Raw genomic sequence first — 6,000 nt, 5'->3', positions numbered from 1 at the left:
TGGGAGGGGCGTCACCCCATCAGCTGACGCCGTAGTCACCAGAGAGGAATTCAGAGCCCAGGAAACAGGCAGGTGCTGGAAAGAGGAAGCCAAGCTCCGTCCCTGCTCCACACTGGCAAAGTGTGCGAGGATCACCCAGGCCCAAAGCAAGGAGCATGCATGGAATACGTGCAGGTCTGAGACTCAGGCTCCAGGATTCAGGATCTGGCTGGAAGGCAGGTCTAGTCTGGGGGAACCGCTTCTCCTAGCCTATCTGCAAGGTCTAGGTCAGCCACTGGCGCCCCCTTGGGGAGGCAGTGTGGCCTAGTGCTGTGGGGACCAGGGGACCAGGGCTAAGTCCTGGTGCTGACACCCATGCTGTGGCCTCGAGAAGTCACCTCCCAGCGCTACACTGGGGTTGCTGATACACAACCCTTCGCTCCCACGCTTCAGCGCAGTCGTTGAAAATTCTTTGCATCTTTGCATGTGACCATTTGGGACATTTTTAAAGCTGTTGCAAAGTCTTATTTTCCCCCAGAGAGCCCTGTTTTCTCTGGCAACGACGTCCCATCTTTGTCTAGCACGTCGCACAGCCTGGGCACCACCGACAGCGACAAGACACGAGGGCTGGGGCAGCCTGGTGATCGGTACCTTAGCCAGCCTGGTGAGAACAGAACAGCTACAATGGCCCCAAATCTGCACTTGGGGCCATGGCTGCAAGTTGTGTGGCCTGGTAACGTTGATACAAAGCAACACAAACAGACACACCCAGGGTGCAGTTAATACTGGAGCTGCCTGACTGCCCAGTTGCTGAAGGTGAGAAATGCACGTCAGATTCCATTGGCTTTAAAGAGCTCTGGCCGTGCTCTGGAGTATCACCACTACTTCCAGCTTCTGCAGCACGAAGCCTGATGGTGTCATAGCCCTGCAGTCAGGGACAGTGTGTCCCTGGATCCTAATTTATTACATACTATTCTAAATGCTCAGCATTGCAATGACACTGTGACGGTTCTCGGGGTACCCAGCACTGTGAGTCATCTTGTTACCCCTGGCTCCAGACTAGTGCGGGAGACTCGCTTGTTCTTGGCTGGGTGGCAGCTCCTATCAGCCACTCCCTCTCCGCTGGGCTATGCCAGCCCTGGCTCTGCCTTGCTGGTTAACAATATGTGCGCCCCAGGCCTCAAGACCCTTTGACTCGTCCCCCTGTGATATCCAGCCCCTGACACTGGCTACTCACAGAAATCCCAGACCCTCTGCCCCCAACGGTGCCGTGCACTCCAGTTGACTAGGTTTATCTTAAATCACCATTCCTGTATAGCACACAGCACTTGTGAGCATGTACAATACAACAAAAGTAGGTTGATTTAAGAAAGAATAAAGCTTTAACTAGAAACAAGAGAGCCTGGTGGAAACAAATGGTTACAATACAAAACAAAATCACAAAACACCAACCTCAGCCTACTGTGATTAACAGTTCCCTTTCCTAGCTAATAAAGTCGGTCCTTCTCCCCTCCCCACAACATTCAGTTTGTTGCTGAGCTGGCTGGCTTCCCAGGAGTCCAAAAGGCCATGAAAACAGCCCTGCTCCCCAAAGGGTTTCCTCAGTGAATGGATACAGGGTGCGTCTCCCTCTTCTGGGTTATAGTGAAAACAGCCAGGGCAAACCCCAGCCTTGTTATGCGTTTCCTTTTTCACCTTCAAGTGGTTTCACTTGTTTGCTATTGCATCTGGTGGTTTTTTCCATTGAACATACTTGTATTGCACAAGGCTACACAACTGAGCCATGCATTACATCACCAGCTAAAAAGGACGGGGTGACACCACCACACTGCCTGAATGGGCCATCACCGAGTCACATTATCCCCTGGGTTTATTTTCTAGCCCTCAGTCTATAAAGCACACTTTCAATATAAATACGTTACTCCTTAAATATTACCCATACATACATCGCGTAATGATTGTGATGCTTGACAAGTTCTGAGCTTTCTGTAGCTACCTGTGACTCTTCACGGATAAATAGCCTGCAAGACATGTGTTTGGTGTAGTGGGTTTGTCAGGTCTGAGGTGAGAGTTGTTTGCGAAGCTCAGGGGACCCTTTGCTAAGGGGCGTCTGTGTGACCCCTCCGCCCTGACATCGATGCAGTAGGTTAGCCTGCGGGTGCAGGTCTGGGCTCTCTTTTCTGGCCAGGGTGTCTCCTACCCCGTTTGCTTTCCCTTTGATGTGCACAGTCTCCAGGTGCTGTTCCTGCAGCCCTATACTCCAGCGCAATGCCTAGAGCTGGTACCTTTGGGCTTGACTGGGGAGTGATCCGTTAACACCCTCATTTTCAGTTGCACAGCGAATGTTTGACTGCCCCATTGCACACTCATTCTCTGACAGGGTAGTTTTGTTCAGTTGGGGATGTATGCAAGAATGCAATGGGGTGGTTTTTGTTGCTCTCCCCTCTTTGCATTAGAACTGCCCCCAGTCTGGTATTGGATGCAGCTAGGGTGACCAGACGTCCCGATAAGATTGGGACTGTCCCGATTTTTAGCTGTTTGTCCCGCATCTCGATCGATCTCTGGTCGGGACACAATTTGTCCCGATATTTTGTTGTTGTTGTTGTTGTTGCTCCGCCGGCAGCACACTCCCCCCCCCTGCCCCGGTGTCTCGATATGTCTTCCTCTGATCTGGTCACCCTAGATGCAGCTGTACCCAATGTTAATTGATCCTCACCACCCCCACTGCAGGCAGCACTAATAAGCCCATTCTACAAATGGGAAAACTGAGTTACTCAAGGCTGCACGAGTCAGTGGCCGAGTCAGGAGCAGAGCCCAGGATTCCTGACGCTCAGGCCTGCGCTTATCTGCTAGACACTGCTCTGTCTCTGGCCATGAGCACGTGGGTATGACACCGCTGGGGGAGTGATCACAGGCCTTCACTACAACAGCCTACGTAACAGCCAACGTGGTAATGCCGTGAGGCTTTGGAAACCAAGAAGAAAAATCGGTAGCTGGTGAGACGGTCTTGTGGCCTAGAAGTCCTCACAAATATTCATTACGGTGGATCAACCAGGTCCCTCTGATGTGAAAGGGGAGGTGGGCTGTGGATTTCTGTGGCATCTAGGGGTGTTGGGCACACACTGAATTTCAAAGGTATAAAGGGAACACAAGGGTCATGCTCAGGTTAAATGCACATGTGGTCTGAGCAGCATTTAAATGAACTTCCCCCTTGTGATCAGCTTCCTCCTGGTTACAAAGGGTGTGTTTAGTTTGAACAAAGGGGGAAAGAGGCTGCTAAGTATTTTTTGCATAGGGCAAACCGCAGCATAAATAAGAAAGGATCAGGGAGCGAGGGTCAACCGTCAGGGCATAACTGCCCCCAGATTTTCTCTGCTGCTCTGATGTTGGGCACAAAATCAGGGGCAATACCAGGGGTGCAGGAACCTGTTTGTTGTTTAGCAAAACCACCCTGTTGTGTGCAACGTCACCCTGACGCCCTCTGGGTGTGTTACACAACAGGAGACATTTCTCCAAAGGCCTTGGAATGCTGCCCTACTGGCTCTGGGGACCTCAGCCAGGGGAAGGCACATGGGGAGCGGGCTATTCTTAGCAGCAGCCGTGGGAAGGCGTGCCCCGGAAGAGCGTCATTGCCACTGAAGCCCTGATAAGCTTTTTCCATAACACCCATGCTGTAACCCGGGCCTCTGTCTGTGAGAGGAACCCGTCGCTAGCTGCAGGGGTGAGTGACGGGAGGGCTGGAGGGGCTGCGTTCCTCTACCCACAGCGCGCTCAGTCAGGGTCACCCCTGAGGATTTTCTGGCTGAGCCAGAAAGGGCTTGATTTCCAGCTGCCAGTGAGAGAAACCCGGCCAGTTTCATTCATTCAAAAGTGTGGAGACTTCTATCACTGTTTAAACGTGGCTTAGAGTGGCCTAGCTGGCCCAGATAAGCGTGTCCCCACACAGACCTGCACTGCTTTCTCAGCATCACACCTTGAGCAAAACCGGAGCAAGGTCAGAGTGTCGCCAAGCCCCAAACTGCAGGGCTGAAGCCACAAGGAAATGCTGCAGGAGTTCCCCTGGCCCTGCACTGCGCTGAGCCGACGCTGCTTGCTATGATCGCGCTTGTAGCAAAGGTTAAACTGCCAGGATTAAAAATATCCAAAAGCCACATCGAGGAACGGGGGGACCCTTAACAAAGCAGGACTCCTGGGATGCAGGGACTCCGCCTGTGGCCAGTGGAAGAGAAGGGGAGTTTTGTTAGGGATATCAATGGGTCCTGATCCCCGAATTGCTCAAATTAAAACGGACACTGAAACTGACCCGGCTGGAAGCAGCTGCCTGCTACACGGCTACTGCTGCCCCGACACGTTCAAACCCAGCTCGGCCTGTAGCCTACACTGGCTCCTGAATCTCCAGCCCTGCCACTCCCACAGAGCACAAGGCCTCGAGCACCCCTGGGCAGCAGGTCGGATATATCACAGCCTCAGGCACCGCCCTGCTGCCGGCCCCGGGGAGAGGCTTGCTCCAGGGCAGTAGCTGAGCCCCCGGACCCCAGTTTGTAAAACTCCGGCCAGGCTTAGATTCTGCAGAGATACACGCCACGGGAAGCGCTGCAGAAGCCCACCTGCCCTGCTTGAGTTCAATTAACGGGAAATCTTCCAGGTTCCCCCCTTCCTCTGCAGCCTCCTGCTGCGGCATGAGAGCCAGAAAGTGAACCTGTCTAGAAACCACAGCCACACTTGGCCAGGCAACACCCCGGAAAAGATTACTTCATAACAACAGCTGCTAGGCAACCGTGACCCACCCCGTGGATTACAGCACAACCAAGGAGTTTACGTCTATGGCGTATCTTGTGTCGCATTGGCTCAGTGTATTGTCAGTCGCCCTGCCACTGGTGGCGTTTGCTGGGGTGGCGTCATTCCAGCCGGCGATGGGACTGTCTCCAGCCCAGAGCACGCTCCAGCCGGCTCTCCTGCTCAGGCAGATGAATTGATTTCTGGCCATTAAATAAGTGTTTGAACATTTTTCTGTTTCACAGATTTTAAGAGCAGAAGAGACTATCATGATAATCTCATTTGATTTCAGGCATAACGCAGGCTGGAGAACCTCACCCAGGGATTTCTGTAGTTCGTTATGAGATTCTTAGCGATTCTAAACGGGGCTACAGTGAAGAGGCTATTTTGATGGATTCGTTAATATCAGCACAGGGCTTTGAGAGCGGATCTGTGCTAGCCAGAGGGCAGGGACTGCTCCAGTTAAGGTTGCAACTGCCTCTTTTGAGTTGATCTTAACTTTCCCAAACTTTCACCTTTTGGACTGAAATTGTCCAGGTTTAGGGTCTGGTAAAAAACAGAAAAAAAAAAGAAAGAGTTGAGCCATTTTGGAGTAGAAGGGGGGTGGGGAGATGAACTTCTCCTACTACCAAAGAAACCCCCCAAAAACATACAAAGTTGTTCCGATTAACTTTACAGCTAAAACTCCTGTGCGTAAGAAGCTAAATAGGGCAAGGACCTACTAGCTGTTCTTGAGGAGAAAGGCCTTTGAGAGCTGTGGTGTACCTGAATTTGATTTGACTGAGTGGTGACCCTTTGACAATTGCCTGCTGTTCACACGCAGGCCCGTTTGCACAAGGTTTTTCACTAGCCCTGCCTCCACCCAGGGTGACCAGATTGCACGTGTGAAAAATAGAGGCACATCTGTTTTCGGAGAGGAAGGGGGCATAGAGTTGCTTATCGGAGACAAAGCCCCTAATATTGGGAGGTCTGGTCTGGTCACCCTACCTCTGCAGCTCACTTAGGCCCCGGCCCGACTCTGCAAAGCTTTACGCACTCGGGGTAGCCACCCTGAAGTCAGTGAAACTACCAGTAGAGTGTCACCTCCTCCCAATTGAGTCGGACGAGACTTGGTATTTTTCTTAAATCCCAACGCCTCAGAGAGAACCCTGGGACTGGGGGCGACTCTCAGCTTTCATTTGAGTTTTTAAAAAGACAGACCATTCTAGCTCTCGTTGCTGCAGAGAAAAGCTTGAAAGGGCGACC

Source organism: Chrysemys picta, chromosome 13 (genome assembly GCF_011386835.1).
Source record: "Chrysemys picta bellii isolate R12L10 chromosome 13, ASM1138683v2, whole genome shotgun sequence".
Taxonomy (NCBI): Eukaryota; Metazoa; Chordata; order Testudines; family Emydidae; genus Chrysemys; species Chrysemys picta.
Note: the sequence above shows the minus strand (reverse complement) of the source record.